Source organism: Haemorhous mexicanus, chromosome 3 (genome assembly GCF_027477595.1).
Source record: "Haemorhous mexicanus isolate bHaeMex1 chromosome 3, bHaeMex1.pri, whole genome shotgun sequence".
Classification (NCBI taxonomy): domain Eukaryota; kingdom Metazoa; phylum Chordata; class Aves; order Passeriformes; family Fringillidae; genus Haemorhous; species Haemorhous mexicanus.
The window spans coordinates 61,080,845-61,100,764 of NC_082343.1; the positions used below are offsets into that span (position 1 = coordinate 61,080,845).

General features: G+C 41.1%; 1 long non-coding RNA gene across 1 annotated transcript in view; it reads left to right on the plus strand.

The window, feature by feature from the left end:
* The window catches only part of LOC132325124 (uncharacterized), a 31,543-nt gene extending 12,949 nt beyond the window's left edge, over nt 1–18,594 (plus strand). Inside the window, exon 2 of the long non-coding RNA XR_009485839.1 lies at nt 15,979–18,594. This is a non-coding gene — a long non-coding RNA (uncharacterized LOC132325124). The remainder of the gene's footprint in view (nt 1–15,978) is intronic.
* The last annotated feature ends 1,326 nt before the right edge of the window (nt 18,595–19,920 follow it).

Below are 19,920 nucleotides of genomic sequence, written 5' to 3' on the forward strand. Positions count from 1 at the left end.
TAGGCACTTTCTGGAGTTTAAGAGCTGGCAGTGCTTTGCTTCCAGCATGGCAATAGTGTAAAAGCGAAAGAAGAAGGGGATATAAGGTGCTTAAGGTAGGTAGAAGACAACCAGGACCTTAAAGAGAACCTGGTTTTGAAATGGAAGAAGTCCTGCTAACTGAAAGGTTAATCACACAGAATCATTTAGCTTGGAAAAGACCTCTAAGATCGTAAAGTCTAACCTTTGACTGATGATCACCTGGTCAACTAGACCATAGCACTAAGTACCACATCCTTCCACTTCTTAAACACCTCCAGGGATGGTGAATCCACCACTACCCTGGGCAGCCTGTTCCAATACTTCACAACCCTTCCTTTCCATGAGGAAATTTTTCTTGACGTCCAACCCTAACCTCCCGTTGCACAGCTTGAGGCTATGGGAGAAGAGGCCAACCCCCACCTTGCTACACAACTTTTCAGGTAGCTGTAAAGGGTGATAAAGTCTCCCTGAACCTTCTTTTCTTGAGAATAAACACTCCCTCAGCAGTTCCTCTCTAGATCCTTCATCAGCTTCGTTGCCCTTCTCTGGATATGCTCCAGAACCTCAATGTCCTGGAGGAAAGGGGCCCAGAACTGGGCTGAAGGAGAGGAGAATCTGCTATAGGTTTCCATGTGTATGGTTTTCCATGACCTCATGTGCTCCACTTCTTACAGGTGTTACCTGAATGATGACTCACATATGATGACTCTCTTCACTTCTGACCTTTTGCCTACTGCCCAGTCTCATACTTCTGGCTGTCAAGCAACATTAACTACAGATGTCCAATAACAGAACAAAAATATTCTACTTTTTCCTCCACAGCAGACCTAAAATGCATATTCCTTTCCAACTACATTTCTAGGTACTTTGCAGCATGTATTCTCATAGCTCCAGGCAAACTGCTTGCTTAGGATCTTGGTTGTCTTGGCTGGCTCACCATTTATTTTCTCATTTTGGGTGCTTCCCTCCACTTTCTTCTGCAGTAAGCCTCCTTTGTTTTTCTGTTGAAATACTTTAAATTGCTTTTATTACACATACACACAAACACATACACACACACAGACATACATGGATACCATGCAACAGTTAAATAATTTGTAGTGAAACTGCTACTCTTGTCTTTGCACTTCGCTGGATTAGATTGGAAACGCCTTCAGGTAATTTTGAGTGCAAGCACGCTGTTGCAAATTCAGTGTTGCGCAGTTACAACTCTTCTGTCCTGGACTGAGAAAACATATATTGCTGCTGAAACACAAGACTTTCTTCCCCATAATTCACTATTTCGTATCTTCCTGTTTTCTCGGACATTACAGGAATTCAGAGATGAGAAGTTTTCCCTTGAATCTGGTTCTTACATGTAAGTTTCAGAAGAAAAAGAACAGATTTCTTTAGGGTAGAGAAGTGTTTGGTTCAATGCCTCATTTAGCAGCATGGGCAAGTCTATGACCTCTGTTGTTCTATGAACAATAATACATTAGTCACAGAAGACATCAGCAGTTTCTTAAGGCAGCACATTTCCTTGGACTTCTAACATTCACCCCTCCCTGTGCATTTTGCAACTATTTCCTCTTCCTTTATAGGGTGATTGACCCTTTGTACATTTTAGGTATTCTCATTAAAGGCATTATTGAACCCATATCTTTATAGTGTTAGAACAAAAGACTTCCCAAGAGATTCCAACTGTTCTGGCGTGGAGTATGTGACACTAAGTAATTCTGCACTCTGCTCAGAGACACTGTGCACCATGCAAATGTCCCACTGGCAGCTTTCAGAAGGAGGTACCAAAGTGCCACTTCAAATCAACGTGCATAAAGTCTTCATTCGTTTTCACTGAGATTAATTGACATTTTTAAATGCCAAATCCAGAGAACTGTTCCAAGTCCCGGTGCATTCTATTTACACTCTGTTCTTGCCAGCATAGGTGGCTCATGTGCTGACACAGACAGTGCCCACTGCTGCAAGGAGTCTCTCTGCATTATCAGGGGAAGTTTGGGCTAAGTGGAAGAAGAGAGATTGCAGAACTACTGAAAATCAGCCTGGCATTATGTGAAAGGAGGGCCATGCCAAGAATAGTTTTTATTGACTTGAGGCCCACACTAAATACCTCTCCTCCAAGAATTTCATCAGCTTGAGCCTGATCCACCATGCACAGTAAAAGCAAAAAGAGCTCCCCTAAACACACCCACAGAGCAACAGCCATTTAGGGATGTGTGTGTGTGTGTGTGTGTGTGTGTGTGTGTGTGTGTGGAGAGAGTACAAAACAACCTAGAAATACTGAGTATGTGGAAATAGCTTTCAGAGACAAAATCATTTACCATCATGTTCTACCTTCTGCCCTGTCTGTTGTACGGGACTCTCTGTGTAGCTGTTAGATCAGCAGAGACAATGATCTTTACAATTATATGCCTACTACATCTGGAGAACCAACAAAATTATTTCATTATGGCAGAAACTAAATCAAAATAAATCAGGAATGAAACTGTGCACTGCACTTCCCACTTCTCATTCTCTTGTCCTGGCTACACCTACTGTAAACAGAGTGTAAATAGCAATAATATGTATTTATAGCAACAATAGCACTGATTAAAATATGGAACAAGATGTTCATGGGTGCCAAATCAGATCACCCCTATGTCCACAGAGAAGTATTTTATTGAAGGCAAAGGAAGAAATACTCTTTCCTCAAAGACCATTCATGTCTATTCCTTAAAGCACAAGAGAAATACTTCATCAGTGCGTGAGGTAAGCAAGTGGACCACCTACACTTGGCAGTGGTACATAAGGACCCAGTGAGAACATCCTGTCTGGTACAACCTGTACTTGATTCTTATCCAAAGGCTTGTCTTCTGTAAAGATGAGACTGTGCATGTCTCTATTTCCATCCTCGCCTACCTCAGGAGTGCGTGTTTGGAATGGGTGTCCCACAGACATCCCACATTTTGCATGCTATCATATTGCAAATCCCCTTGGGTTGCATAAACTGGTCTCCTGGAGATGTGCCCTGGCTGCCTATGGATTGCCTGTCCCTGGGACCAAACCAAAGACAGCATCTAGTGAAAAACTTGCAGATGTTTGGTCCCACTTTTGACTGCTATGTGAGTCTAAAATAAGACTGAGTGATTTGCCCTCTGGAAGCTCTTGTTCCCCTCAATTGACTGTGCAGGCAGCTGAAGTTGCTTAGCTCAGATAAAGATGATTGACTTGACAGACACATAAAGCTAGGAAAGATAAATCCCACCCTAGGCCTCTGATTCAAGGCAAAATGAAATGCTCTTCATTCTTTTAGACGGAGTCACACAGCAGAGAGGCTTAATATATCTTCCTGTCCCTCATGGTTGTCTGACTCCTCTGGTCCCTCATAGCAAAAAAAAAAAAAAAAAAAAAAAAATCTCCTCTCTAAAAAGTGGGGAATGGCAAGTTTCACATTGAAAACAGCTGGTTTTCTTTTGCATCAATCAGGACGTGACAATGAGTAATATTCATACTGCAAACAGCTGGCATTGCTTGCATGTCACCAGCCCCAACCTTTGGCCAGTTTGCACCATGACACACATCTGCAGGCTCGAGGCTTTGCCATCAGCAGGAGGCCAAAGCACAGCACCCTTGTAAAACACCCTGCCATATAGAACACATACAACAGCCCAGGCTTACAATGGTTAAAAACATTCCATGGAAGTGCAAGCAAGGTCACCAAGGAGTGCACCAAAGGCACTCAGCCTGGCTCTGCAGGCTCTTTGGGGCAGTCAAGGCTGGCAGAGGCATGGCCAGTCAGGCACACTGCCTCCTGTCCCCAGTTTTGCCACCGCAACAGCTTTACTTTGTCAGCCTCCATGAGCAGTTCACTGTTCTGACTGTTTTATACCATATTATTTTTAATGTTTTCTGTCACTCATATGCAGGGAGGATTATATCTATCAAAAGGAACAGGCAAGGCCACAGCCATTTTCTGGGGGTTTTTTTGAGCATATACTCCTCAGATCAATCAACTTGTCACTGCAATTGCTCTGTTACTGCAATTTCTCTACTTTGCCACCTCCCTCAATGCTACTTTTATACCATTGCTCAGCATTTATGGTCATAACATCTAACTGTGCACGGAAAAAAAAGAGGAAAAGGAGAAGAAAGAAAAGCAGCTACAATGCTTAGAATCTGACAACTTTGTCACGTGTGAATTGACATTAAAAAATGTGTCATTGCTTGAACCTGCTCTAGTCATGAGAACATCAGTTCTAAAAAAGGACCCTTGGTCAAAATGATAGTCAAGATTTCCTGCTGTGGTTTGCCATGTTAGAGTAATAATATATGCTTCATGTCAATTTCTCGTGTGCTCCACTGCACTTTGGTTCAGAGCCAGTGGAACAAACAAGGTGTAAGTCCATTTCCACTGCTGAGTTCAAGGCACTGATCAACTCTAATTTTCTAATTAATCTAAGGAATATTTTCCTTGTTGAACTTCTGGACTTTCCAAGTATTGATGAAGTCTGTGTCATGGCACAAATGTGTTCAGTGATTGGAATTGTTGAAGTGCCTCACAGGTATCACCTGTGCTGACCCCAGCCACAACTAGCAACTGAGGTCAAAAAGCATAGGGAGGGGAGAGAGGGTTCATTTGTCTCACTTATTCATAGGAAAAATACTTATTTCACAGTGCCAGCAATCCTCCTCCTTTTTGCAGGAGAGTCAGAGAGTGAGACTGAGTTAGGCTATTTTCTGGAAGGGAGTGGTCACCCATTCTGGTTTTGTGTGTCAGCTTCCTCAAGGAAAAGATAACCTCTTTTATACAGCAGCTTTTTTCTTTGCTGCAGAGATGCCACATGACAGGTGTATTATTGGTCATCCTTCTCTCTTTATATGTTTTTCCTTCCACTGTGTCTCCTGGCTTTTTTCTCTGTCTTGAAAAGCATAAATGGGAGTGCTGCCCTGCTTAATCCTTGGGAAAACTGAATTGTCCTGTGGTAGAGGCTATTGTTACAACACTGAAGAGGTTTATTATCCCTCTGGCATCTGGCAGGGCAAAGACAGAGTGGTAGGGAGTGAGCAGAGATAAAAGAGAAAACAAGGGAGAAGTGGGAATATCTCCCACTGGAGCATCTACTGTCCTTGAGGACTTCCAGCCATTACAATCTGGCACTCACTGCAGCCTGGAAATGCCAAAACCATCTTTTCCTTTGGGACACTGGATTGTAATTCTACATCTTTCAGTGAATTACACTATATAAACTCAGCTATATGTTTTCCTGGGTAAGAGAGTTCCCTATTAATAATGTTCACAAGCTAATGTTGCAATTTTTCTGGGAAAACTTAGGGATATAAAGAATGCTTTAGCTTTCAGCTGACCTAAAACTATGCAACATACTATTGCTTCACACTGTCACTAAGCACACAGTCTAATTCACAGCTGTTCACAAGCAGAAACAGAGCAATTAAAAGCAAGCAGTTACCAACAAGACGATTGGTGTTCCATTCCATAAGATTTTCTCTTATTACTTGTGTACTACCCAGAGGTTATGGCAAAAAGATAGCTAAGTCTTTTTATTATATTCCTGGTCACTAAATCTGTGCTTAGAGCTTAGAACACAATTTTGATAAAATACTGCACAATTTTGCTGTACCTAGCCCCTATGAACTCTGGGCCCTTTTTTTTAAATTTTTTTTTTAAATTTTTTTTTTTTTTTTTTTTTTTTTTTTTCCAGTGGTAGGTAAGTATTTGTTTTCTGGCTGCTCATCTGACCATGTAGTAAATTCAGCCGGTATTTTGATGGTTCATCTGTGGTGTGGATTTTTGGCAGTATGAGAATTACATAAGAGGTTGTTTTTCCAGTACTGAAACAAGAATGGCACCTGCTGAGGCATCCTTGCCAGGGGCGTGTGCACTGCTCATCAGCAGCAATTCTCAGATAAAAAATGGGTAAGAAAAGAAGCCACAGCTTTTACGATGACATTTGCTTTAACTGATCAGCAGAATTTGAACCTGTGACCTTCAGTGTCATAACACAGACTACTTAAGTAATGCCATTAACTGGCAGAGGGAAGGTCTTTAAGGAGCCTGGCAAAGTCCACACTTGTTTTATAAACCTGTCAAACCAGAATATTGTGACACCATAAAAGACACTGACAATTTCACTGAAGTGCTGCTTTATGTTTAGACAATGAGAGTTGTAACATATCTCAGATTTGAGGAGGAAGAATACTACGAGGGAATAAAGGATACTTTTTTCCTCATGTGGTCCCATTGCTAAAGGAAAAGAGTGTCTGGCAGGAAGGAATCCTTGACTGAGTCTGAGGGAAGGTCTGCATTATGCAAGACTTGCAGGGAATGTGGAATTCCCACAAGAACAGCACTCAGGCTCCCTCCTATACTGATGACTGGCTGCAATCCTCTGGTCATTATAATGAATAAATGAAAGACAAGCAGGCAAGTGCTGAAGAAAAAAAGCACAAAATTGCACTGATGATTCACTCTCTTAAACTCAGAGATTAAGACTTTCTGCAACTGCAGGCTGTAGACATCAAAGGGAAAAAACCCAACTGATTACTTTTATCAAACTTAGGCAATGTTTATTTAAATCCATTTTAGGATCAACTTGTAGTGCTGCAAAGTCCCAGGAGATTTTATTCCATGAGGAATTACTGCAGAGGCAATGGAGATGAAAAAGAGGTTGCATTCCATTTCAGTTATCATTAATGAACAACGGTTCTCAAATGTGTTCTCTGATAAAGGCTTTTTTGGCCAGAGCAGGGCTCAAAAGGGAAGCAGAGAACATGCCTCTCTTAGGTACATTGCGGCTCTCTGCACAGTGGGGATTGAATTGAAGGAAATGCATAACCTAGCCAGCTCATGATAACAGCTTCCACCTAATCCCAACCAGCCATCCCCAGCCTCCAAGCCCTCACTGGGGAGTTTGGAAGCTCAGTGATAGGTTTGCAGGAACCGCCTCCTATATCTTTCTGAACATTTTAGAGGGATTCTGGCCGCTGTTTCCCCAAAGAGGCTCTTTAGCATTTCCTCTAATTGTTTGACAGTTCACTTAAAAAAAAAAAAACAAACCAACAAAAAAACAAACTCAAACCAAAAGCAGAACATGTCCAAAAGCCAGCATTGCACCTGCAGTCAAGGTGACACAACATTGGAAGCTACAGGCAAAAATGTCAATTGAAAGTTCTCAAGAAAACAGTTCATAAACCACAACAGCTGATAACAAATGCAGAACAGCACACCCATATAAAGAAGAAGGTTGGCTGACATCATTGCCAGAAAACCGTCCTCATTGATGGAGTCTGCCAACAACAGGTGATATAAGAGCTGGCAGTGAATGAAGCCGTGAATGTGATGTCTGGCAGTATTTCTTCAGAGATGTTCACAGCACAGCAGCTGGAGACTTACAGATCACCATTAAAAAGAGATGGCTGAGGATAAACCTGAGCAGCCTGACTCCTGTGTCCAACAGGAAATATTTCCTGTGTGTTTTGTTTCTCTGTTCTGTGCATCTGGCTTGGGTTGGATTGAGCATTACAACTCATGTATAATGAGCTTTATTTGCTTGCTCTATCCCTCAGTGACTCCACAGAAAGGTGACATGAAGTAAAGTGTGGGTAACAAAATGTGCCTGTGTGTACCCCAAGTAATTGCAGTGCATGGTCAGCCATGCAGGTGTAAAAGCATGGCCATGTGCACTAAGAACTGGAGCAGCTGCAGGCTGAAAGCTCAACACTCTCTGCCATCCCTGGTGTGACCTGCAGGTGGGCAGCTGCTCAGGGACATGGAGGATGTCACAGCTGCTCATGGCTAAGAGAGCCTCACTCGGTGGTCCTCTGACAGCAGTTACCCAGCTGTGTTGCAAAGACAGGTCCTCAGCCTTGGGCAAACTCCATGCCTTCCTGTTGCCTGGTGTTCCCATCTGCCTGAAACCTTGGAGCTGCAGGTTCTCTGCCAGGACACCATTCAGACTAGCATATCTACATCTGACTGGATGAGCCCATTGTCATCCTTTCTGCTTCTTGGCATGTACCCTATCTTGTTCAGTGCTTGGCAGCTTTGCTGGCTGTTCCTGACTGCCCTGTCCCATGAACAGTGCTGGGGAAAATCTGCCTTTCACAGCAGCCCCACAGAGTCTGGCTCCAGCCAAATTGCCTCAAGTGCTCCATTAGGAGGGCTGAGAGGATCTCGGGGTGGTGCACAAACATGTCTTAAATGGATGTTTGAACCTTTGTCACACTTGCTGCTCCAGAAGAAGGAACAGGGCACTGAAATGAAATTCAGGCATTGTCAGACTGTTTCTCCTGAGGCAGGGTTTTTACTCTCAGCATGGTATGTAATTCTGGCCTTATTGTCCAACAGAATTGAAAAAGAAACAAATATTTAGAAGGCTGCTGGGGAAGCAGAGAATATATTGAGAATTAAATGGACTGAAGGATAAGAACTCTCCATCAGTGAGTGAGCCAACATATCCTTAAGTTTAATGCTTAAAACACCTGATGGCTTTTATGAAATGAGATCATGGCTTCTCCCTTGTTTAAGAAAGCACATTCACATACTGAAAAAACAGCAAAGGCCACACTAATGTGCACTGCTTGGCAAGAGCAGCAGACAAGCCAGGCAGATAGCAGGTGCGCTGCAATTCGAATGGCGGCCTGGGTAAAGTTCTGCAGCTGGGCAGGAAAAAGAAGACCGTGGACAAATACTTGCCAAGCATGTGCTCAACAACTGCTGCAGATCTCCCACAGCAAAACCATGCATTCCCATGTGCCTTCCCTGGTAAGCTGCCATGGCAGCAGCCATGGCTGAAGAAAGGGCTGTTGCTATGAGGCTCCAGTGTGTTGCATGTAACTGCATTTTGTATCTGTAAAATGGCCCATTACTCTATAATGGTACAGTTCTAGATTACCAATAATTTAGATAACACAGTAATTAGGACCATGTAAATATATAATCTAGGCAGAAGATGAATTATTTCTAGCTGAGAAAGTTCCCTTTGGACTGAGCCACGTTGCCAGTTTGCTGGAGCTGGAACGCCTCGTGGATGTTTGTTTCTCTGCCCTTCTGAAAGACCTTCAGTCCTCTTGTCTGTTGAATTAGCATCTTTCAGTGGCACACAGTTCACTTTTAAATGTTGCTGATAAGTAATCAGGAAAAAGCATATTCTGCAGACAGAATATTATCTGAGGAGTTTTTTTTCTGCAGAGAGGAATACCTTAGGAGAGACCTTCACCTAAAAAATTTCAAGTCCATTACACACTTTCAGGTAGTCCAGGATTTTTCTTTTATTTTCTTTTTTTGCTTTTGCTTGTCATGCCAAGAACTCATCAGTCTAATCTGTATTTGCAGAATTAGTTTGGGGTACAGCAGGAGAAACATGTCAACTGCCTGTAAACACTTCAAACATCATCAAGGATTTCTTTTCTGGGAGGCAATCTCATTGTACCTGGTGTAGGTATGCATGCTCCTGATAAAAGTCCTCCAAAAAACCCATTTACCAGGGAGCAAAATGTTCTCTGATATTCTAGCAAGAAATCCACTCTTGCACCAACTTCAGAAATTCCTATGCATCATTGCAGAAGAACTTGCACACCATAAAGACATTTTAAAGGCAGCTGAAATGAAATGAAGAATAGGATAGAGAAAAAACACAGATTCCTTTATGATGTCTGTCTGTAAAGCAATGCTCAGGACTCGTCCAGAATCCAGTATGTGGTACAGGCCATGTGATCTCTGAGAGGTTATGACAGAACTGAAAGAGTTCCTTCTTGGGTGATGGGAGTGAGCAAAGACTCAGAAAATCTTTCATATGTCAGAGAAACTGAAAATATTTTATTAATTGGCCCTAGAAGAGTGAATAATAATAAGGGATATAATACATGTCTATAGAAAAATGAAAGACCTAGAGATGATAGATAAGAAACATCTCTGCTCATGCATTAGTAAGGGAACATTCAATAGGTGGAGAGGTAGCAAACTCAAAACTGGCAAAGGACATATTTTTTTCTCACCAAGTATAATTGGGCTGTGGAATCAAAGTAGTCAAGAACCTGCAGAAAATGAAAAAGGAATACTTATTTTAATGAGTATATTATTTTAACAAATGTCAGGAATATATTTTGCTGGCACTGTGTTGTACCTACTGCCTAACACAGATAAAAAAAGTCTGCAAAGTTACATTACAAACACCATGCTCTACTTTGCAAGAATGTGTTTACAGTCTTGGGGATTTAATAATTTTATAGTCATTTGCATTGTTATGAGGAAGAAATTTCTTTTGATGAGGATAAGAAAACAAGGCTAAGGGGAGTACTCATGCACACTTAGTGGCATAGCACAAGCTCCTCTCTAGATCTGGAGTCAATTAATTTTTTATTTCTGACTGCTCACTGAAAAAAAAATGCAGAAAAAGGGGGCATTCGCTCTGCAACAAGAAAAAAAAAAGGAAAGCAAGACAGGCAATGATGACCTTGGAAAACATTCTCTGTGCCTTTTTTTTTTTTACTTATCTTTTTAATTGAATGCATAACACTAAATTATGATCTTTCTCTTGATCAATGGGCTGTAGCACTCTGATGGCACATTCAGATAGAAGGGTCTGTCACACAGTAGAGGGGAAAAAAATATGTTATTATCTGACTTTTCCAGGTTGGAAGCTAAGGCACACAGATTTATTGAACAGCTGAAGCCTGTGCTTGAGCCAAGAGCTGAACCTGAATCTCTAGAGCCACATTAACCATAAGAGCAGCATTCATAACCTTAAACTGTGTTGTCAAACTGTGTCTGAAACTGCGATGACAAAACAATAGCAGCTAAACAGAAGACTTAATTCCAGGTCTCCAAAGAGTAATATTAAGGTATCATTTTCCATGTTACTCCAGTAGGACCCAGAGACCCTGCCTTTGGCTGAGGACTCCGTTCTGTTGGACACTATTTAAACTTAGCAAAAGAGATGCTTGGGCAACCAAATGACAAAATACAAGTGGGGAACAAGAGCTATTTCAGATTTAATCCTATGCATTAATGATTTTTTTTTTCCTAAGTAGCTATGTGAGCTACTTAGCCAAGTAGCTAAGGATAGCCTGCAGCCTGTACACAGAGAAGTTCTTTGGAGTATTATTCCTCATTTTGATTTTACACCCTACTTGAAATCCTACTTGTAAGTTTGAAATTCCCTTCCCTGCTCTCTGGTATTTCAAACTTCACAGGATAAAAAAAGATTGAATCCTGTTGTGCTTGTGTGTGAACAACAAATCATCTAGCCTTTTTTCAAGTAGAACTTGTCCTCTGCTCTCCTTATGCAAAGGCATGTAGTGATTGGAGAAGAAGCAATAGTTTCAAAAAGGTTTAGATCAGGTATTATGAAGAAATTCTTTACTGTGAGGGTGGTGAGGCACTGGAACGCTTTGCCCAGAGGAGCTGTGGATGCCCCATTCCTGGAAGTGCTCAAGCCCAGGTTGGATGGAGCTCTGAGTAATCTGGTCTATTAAAAGGTGTCCCAGTCCACGCAGTGAGATTGGAACTAGATGATCCTTAAGGTCTCTTCCAATTCAGCCCACTCTGTGATTCCATAATTGCAGTTTTTTGTCATGTGGTCTAAAGACCCAGGAGTAGTGTAGTCTCTTCTGAAAATTTGGTGTACTTCTCTTAGTAAAAACAAAGAGTGATAGTCATAAAGGCAGTATATAAGAAATGCTCGAATAATTTTACTGTGGCTGTGTCAGATATTTTGTCCTGTTTGAGGAAAAAAACCCCTGTTTTAATGAAGATCTAGAAAAGATTGTTGCAGATTTTAGATTGTGTTTGTGCTTTAACAGACAGCCCTCAGGTGAAAATTAGATTAAAACATTGCATTTTCTTAGTCTGACTGCTTTTGTATACTGTAACATACTGTCCTCAGCCTCAGAGCAGCAGGAACTTTCCACCCTCAGCCCCCATGCAGCCTGGCTAATGGAGAAATTGCTCCTGGGTGGGTGAAAAATTTAAGTGAGGTCATTGTAGGTTCTTGCAGAGTGATACACTACCAGCAATACATAATGAAAATTCATCTCATGTTGTGAAACATATTGAACTGCTAAAATAAACAAAATGCTGGCAGGGAATGTTCTTTGAGGTTATCTTTAGATTGAATCTGCTTGGACTTTTGACACCTACTCAGCAATGTCTCTTGGCACACAAGAAACATCTTATCAAAATGCTGAAAATTTTTAGTCAGTAACTAATTTATTCCCTCATAAATGTTTTTATTTCCCAAACCCTCTCCCTCCTTTCTTCTTTAGTATTTGGATTCTTGGTCATAATCATGCAATAATCAGGAGGTGAAGGAGATACAACTTGTGACCTTGAAAGGACTTACCTCTCTCAGGGTAAAGGTTTTTCATAGTAATAGTCTGTCACTAAGTTTTATGCCTTCACTGTGTTAATTTCACTTGTTACTATGGTAATGGCATATGCATTTGTCTTACACAGGTAGGACCTCTAGTTTTGCCAAGTGGTGGGCAAATTGGTAATTTTTAAGGAACAGTATACTTATGCATGATATGTACAGACATTGGTATGGTATTTAAGCTCCCAGTGTGACAACAGTACACACTTGTGCTCATCTTACATTAAGTTTGGAAGCTAAAAGTAGTGGAAGAAACAAGCCAAAACTAAAACCAAGCCAGAACAAAGGTGGTACATACAAACAGGTTACATATCCCACATGTACAAGGGACCTAAGTAAAGTCCTCTGTGTGGGAGCAAGTAATTAGCACACATATGAATGAGGCTGTGTAAACTTATGCCTACAAATAGTACCATAACCTCAGCTGCAAACCGATGACTTCTTCCAGAACATAGATTTATTATCTACTTCATCATAAGCACTCTGCATTATTAATTGCAATTCAGCACCCTCACAAAATGCAATCATACATTTTCTGCAAATCTCTGAACTGTCTCACCTTAGATCATATTTCTGCAAGCATTTGCTTCATGTATTCTTTAAAATCTAACACTGACCCTCCCTACCCAGTCCTTGAACTACTTCAAGACAAAACAACAGAAAACTTAATTCTAAACAAAAGATAATACAACTCAAGTACACAAAATATTTCGAAAGTAAAAAGAAAACAGAGATATATCTTTTCTGGCTGTAAAATCCCAGCAGGAAAGCTAAGTTAGGGCTTTAACAGAACAGCCAAAATATTTGTGCTTCAATCTGAAGGTGTGAACATGCAGATATATTTCCAAGGACGAAAGTAAATCTGTAAATTTTGAGCTCCTGGGACCTGCTAAAAAAAAGTCAGAAAACTGAAATGTTCTTTCTTAAATGTTCTTTCTGCTAAGCAGGAGTAAAGCAAGGACATTATGAAGGTTATAAAGGAAAGCATTCCTTTTTCATAACTGGTAAGCTCACTGTTTTAGAGGAGATCTGCTCCAGAAAAGATTTAACAGCAGTCAAGAGCATACCTCTTGCTGTGAATAATTATAACACTAGACTTCTCTTTAAAAGTAATAACATTTTACGTCTCATCGTACACCACATGTGAGTTTTGCAGCCTTCCTGTGCTGCAGAATTAGAGAAGTACAAACCCCTTTGGTGCAACAGGCTTGAAGCAACAAAGACAAGTCTTAAAAGTAAGTGAGCAGCTTTATGTGAGGGTTCATTCTCTAGCCCAGCCAGCTGTATAGCAATCAGGCATCGTACATAAACCTTATTCTCCCCTGACAGGTTTGGTTGCAGTTTGTAGCCAGGAAGAGAGATACTGCACTACAGCAGAGTGGAAGAGGAAATGAAGGAAAATACCACACTCAGAAGAATTTTTATTGAATTACACTCTATATTCCCTGTCCTAAAGAACATGGCATTACTTCCAGACCTAAGGTCATCAGGAGAGACTTTGGCCAAAGAATCCCTCAAGAGAAGCAGATTTTGACCTCTGTCTTCAGAGTAATGGCACAGTGAGCCCTCTTCTGTGTAGAGGGCATTGTCTTTTTTGCCAGGGTTTGGCTCATATAGTTTTCAACACAAGAAAAAAAAATCTCAGACTTTTTCTCCCATTAACATATGGGGCATTGAGATTTTAAAAACAAAGCCAAAACTGTTCTCTGTGTAAAAGCAATCCTTGCCAGAAGGGGTTTACTGAGCAGCATAAGTATTTTTATTTTATCATGATTCTTCTCCACCTCTCTACTCCATTGTGGTCAGGTTCCCCACAACCGTTCTTATTGTTATATGTTCCTGTTCTTCTACATTTTCCTCTTGCTGTAATAGACTTTTCCCCTCTTCCTGTTTCCTTCCCTAACAGAGCAGGGACTTGCTGACATTTTACTTTGTATGAAACTTCCGAATACACCCCGTTTTCAAAGGTTCCTCTTTAGTAGGGAGACGGAAGTCAACTTTCCTTGTTATAGCTTCCATTAATTGTGCTTCAGCAGGCCACAGGAAAGCTCAAGATGTGGACAAAGTTGATTCTATAAAACACCAATAATGGAGATGAAACCTTCTTCTGGAGTATCCTAGATGGAAGTGATTGCAGCAGTAAAATACCATATTTGCAAGAAAAATTGTGCAATAATAACTTGGTGGGGTTTCCTATTGCTGCTCTAACTTAGAGTTGAGCACTCAGGTGCATCAAGAGCTTTAATAGTGCATGTGTAGGTGGCAAATTATCCAGAAAGAACCTACTGATTGTGGATAATGTTCATTTGATATTCTCAAAGATAATGTAAGCCTTTGTGCACATGTCATCTCATGCCCCATGCTCACATCTGGCAGGAATACTGAAAGTACAGCGTGCTGGTCCCTTCTCTGAGCATGAGCATTCTTTGTCCTGCAAGCAGGATGAGCTCCTATGAAATCAACAAATAAAGAGTTTTGGTTAAAGGCACAACGACACAGAATAAGCTAAATTTCGTGTGAAGGGCCTGCACGAGTCAACATTTCTCTGCTCCACATTTGCTCCACTTTGGTGTCTGATGAATCAGAACCTTGGAAAGATAAGTTTGTCATCCAGCCTCTCTACCTGCAAATATTTGGTACAAAGTTATGAGACATCTCTTAGTACAGCATCAGGATTCCTGCACTCCCTGCTCCATCCATACCCAAAATGGTCTCTCTCCTGCTATCTCTGTCCTTAGGAACATTCAATTGTTTCATGTTAAGCAAAAGAACTCTGACAGAAAGGGTTAAAAATAATGAAAGAAGTAACAACTTTCATATTTAGTCCAGTGTGGTTGTTTTTATAGCAGCACTTCTTAAAAGTAATCCGTGCAATGGAATATTAGAGCTTTTGCTTTTCATCAACAGCTGGGTATTAATAGAAAATAAACAGCCATGACCTTATATGAAAGGTAAATTTCCCCCTGCCCTTCTCAAACATCCCCAAGGCTCAGATAAGACTGTATTCATCCCTTCACTGATTTGAGAAGTAAAGCATATATTCTCAGAACAAAAAGATATTTAGAAAATGTAAAAAAACCCATTTGTCTATTTTTAAGTAGCAGAACTAAAAATCTGTCAACAGACCACCCTTCACAGTACCAAAAGCTATTTCTTATGCTTAAAAGACAATTATAAACACTTTTTGAAAAATTGTAACACGTTGTCTAGTTTTCTAAGCATTTTTTATGCTGAACATTTTATACAGGGAGAAGCAAATTCATACTTCTGAATAGTTATACAATATTGTGGAAGAAAGTCAAGACATTTTGTTTGGCTTTTTCTATTTCTCTCTTTCTGGTGGGCAACCCTGAAATATATTAATCTGATCCATAACCACCATGCCCTTGAAAGCATTAGAGGATCCTTAGGAAAGAAACTCTCAATAGTTCAAAGTCCTTGTTTGCAACATGCACAGCAAATCCAATGTAGTGAGCTACTAAATATAATGAACTTCAGAGATTTGCCAAGCTCTTTGTGCTGGGTCTCTGGCAGGTTTTATCCTTGATCTCCTGCTAGGCACCTTGGCATGTTTATTGATCTTTGTCACCCACAGGTCAAATTGCATCTCCATGGAACTGCACCTTCCAGCCACTCAGAAACTACAGCTGAGGAAACGCAGCAGGACACAGTCCCTCAGCTGTGTTTGCCACCAAGAGCTTGTGAGCTCCAGGCTCCTGGCCACCAGCTGGACAACTCCCAAGTGAAGATTGAGCTATTCTTCAAATGGGCTGCTATGGGGAATCTTTTCTTTCCATGTGTGCCTCTATTATAATCAGACAAGAGTGTTCATCCTGGCAGTTGCTTCCTTCTCTGAAGTGCTGGGACTGGCCAAAAACTGAGGCTTTTTCATGTATTACTCCTAGCTGCATGTTCTAGCTGCCTGAAAACAGCCCTGAAAATGTCTCCCAGAGCACCTCCCATTTTCCTGCCATTGTGCCCCTGTCAGAAGTGACTTTCAGAGAGCACAGCCTTGACCACAGGAGCCATGCAGGTCAGCCCAAGCAATGGATGGGGATATGCTGAGGCAGAGGCCACTTCCCCTCCTTGGAAAAAGTCTTTAATGGTAGCTGATCACTTCAGAAATGGTGTAAGAATGGTGACCTAGGATGTGAAACAATCTCTTAATGAGAAAGTGAAGGGCATCTGCATGTATTTCTGAACAAGGCTTTAATAACCTATTTTATGCTAGTGGGGGTTTTGCTTGTGTATGCAGATATGCAAATCAGGACCAAGTGCTCACATAGACCAAAAATACAAACCAATGCATATATTAATTCACTGCATCATTAATAGTCAAACAGCCATTTGTTAACAGGCTAAATTGCAATCATCATCTTTTGAGCATTATTTTAAAGGAGTTCCATAATTCAGAAATTTCACATCTTACTAAGTCATTGAGAATCTCTTCAAAATGGAAAAGTAGAAAAAAATTTACTTTTTTTTTTTTCTAAAAAAGACCTTTTTTAGTTACTTAAATGCATTTAGGCAATTTTACAATGGAAAAGCTTTGGGGTTTTTTAATTGTTTCCATTTCATTTGCATTTTTTATTACACCTCTAGCTGGACTTTGTTTGTTTACAGCAATCGCTTTTAAAATACCACCTTGGGAAGCAAATGTTCTTTTCTATTCTCTGCATGGCCACATGCCTTTTGTATCCTAAACTTTTCGGAGGTAGTCATATGATTAAATAGATTTAAAGAAAGTGCATGCACCTGGCTGTATATAATAAGGAGATGATTGAATGGTGTTGGTGACGTAAACTCAGAAGGGAAGTGATAATGTGCATTAGAGCATTATATTCCCCACTGACTGGCTGTGTTTTATTTCACCTGCAAACAAGAAAACACAGCAGGAGATATATCTTGCCCAGCCCCTGAGCTGAACACCTTGCCAGGCTTAGTTTGCTAAGTATGCAGAGCTCCTGCACTGACGGTGCTGCTCACACGCTGCCAGGAGTGACATGCCATCTCTCAAAGGACAGCTTCTTGGAAACCCTGGGGCTCCTCCTGGCCTACTTGACCTGCAGAAAAAAAGGCTCTTGAGAAAAGGAGTTGCCTCTTTTGATGTCCCCTGCATCCCTATCCTCAAAGTTGAAGTCACTGAGGAAAGGCAAACCCAGCATCCTCTGCAGGCTCTGATCCAGAGGGCACTTCTGCCCTGCACCAGGGGGGTGGGCTGCGAGGGGCTGAGCAGCAATCACCTCTTCAATAGAGGTGAACACATGAGGTCAGATGTGTGAGAAACCATCCAGAGCCTTCATCTCAAGGCTGAGCCAAATTTGTTGGAAAATACTTCAAAATATGCCACTTAGGGGGAATAAAAAAAAATCTTATGCTGGGCAGTCTCTTTTCCTCTGCCTCAGTGTTTTCTGAATCAAAATGATAAAATGCTTTTGGATTTTCTTTGTTTCATTTTAAGGAAGAACAGAACAAACAAAATTACAAAGTGAACAAGACACTGACTTCCCTTGGGAGATTTTTTTTTCAGTTCTTCAGGTCAGTGTGGTCCTTGTGGTTGGGTGACATTTCACTAAAAATCCAGACTTTAGACTTGCATCTATTTGAAGTGAAACTGCAAATCCAGCCACTACTGATGAGAACTGTAATGCTGATTGTTCTTATTCTAACTACATCGTCTATGGGAATGACATCACTGAGTACCTAAAAGACCTGACATCATCAAAAAATTGCATTCTACTTGTACTGTAAAAATAGATCATAATTATTTCTGTAGTCTCTAAAAAGAAATTGATTTTTTGTGCCTTCTGTGAATGCTGCAATGCTATTTTAGTGTAATGCTTTTATGTCTATGGCAGCCAATTGCTTTGACCCTGAAGTCTTTCTTGCAGCAGTGCTGACTTGCTGAATCAGAGTTCATTCATATCCTCTTGCCACAGAATAATATGCTGAATACAAAACTTGCCATAATAGCAATAAAAAAAATGCCACGAGATAACACAAAAATAAATATAAATGAAAACATGGAAAATACGTAAAATAATAATAAAAGATCTGTCAAGTTCAAGCAAATGTGAATGGCAGTGTGACTTTACATGCCACAATTTTAAGTATTGCTCTTTATCCTTATATGAAGGGTTCATATGAGATCTTTATCTGGCTTCCTCTGGTGTTTCAGTGATGGTAAAAACACGAAAGTCAGAGAATTCAAGTCTGATTCTTGTGTCACCTTTTATTACTCCCATAGGGCATTAAAACTTCAGAATGGTACAAAATGGTTATGGGCGGATGGAGGTTCCTGAATTTCTCCTGATTCCACTGTTAAAGATATAATGCTGCATGGTTATGTCTAGATCTCAAAGATATCCAGAGGCACTTTATGTGTTATAACATTAAAGTTCCTGAAGTATCAGAAATTCCATTTCCTGAAAGGAAAAAAACTCTAAAAGCCTTGATGCTTCCAATGAAGCAGTTTGGACTTGATGCCAGGTTGGAAGGCCATGCACACCAATGCAGATTAATCTTTCCTTTCCTTTCCTGCAGATTAATCTTTTCCTTTTCCTTTTCCTTTTCCTTTTCCTTTTCCTTTTCCTTTTCCTTTTCCTTTTCCTTTTCCTTTTCCTTTTCCTTTTCCTTTTCCTTTTCCTTTTCCTTTTCCTTTTCCTTTTCCTTTTCCTTTTCCTATTCCTTTTCCTTTTCCTCACTGCTGTTCCTTCAGCATCCAAGACGTTCTGTATCTGGGGTCACACAACAGGACAGGAGATTTCTCCTGCCGCAATTTAACACCAAAAACACCCTTCAACCATGCCTTGATTTGTGCCTGGGATTCACCTGACCTCTGAGCAGGTGAGGTCAGGTGTTCAGAGGGATACTGCTGGGAATTCAAGAGATATCCACGTACTCCCATTCTTGCCTCTGTCACCTGAGGGAGTCACCCTGGCCTGCTTGCTTAGAGAACATTGAATACAGCACAGACCTGACCGTCTGCTGACCTCCACCCAGGTGCAGATTAATCCTCTCTGAATCAAAGGATACATAATCAGAGCATAGCTCATAATCTTCAGTTAGCTCCTTTAAAAAAGCAGTTCAGAGGAAGGTCCTGCCCTGCCTGTTGAAAGCAGGATGCTGCGCAGCCAGAGCACTCTGGAGGCAGCCACCTTCAATCCCCAGCTGCCCCTCAAAGAGGCAGGAGGTGAAGGCTCTCCTCCTGGCAGGATGCAGCCCCCACTCCTCTCTGGTCCGGCAATGAGAGAATGAGGTGGAAGGGCAGACAGGGAAAGAAGTTGGGAACATTGAGGCATACCCTCAGTCCCAAATTCCACAGTCCCAAATTCCCACCTTGCATCCCTTCCCTTCTGCTCTTTTTTTCCTGAGTTACTTGACCTTTTCCATATGGAACAAGGGGAGTCTGAGTTCCTAAATGAGGACTTTGAACCCCTGCTAATCCCTTTGGGGCTTGTGACACCAAAATCTTGTTGAGTAACTAGGCACCAGTCTCCATGCACTTTTGTGCCAATGACAGCTTTAAGCAGGCTCC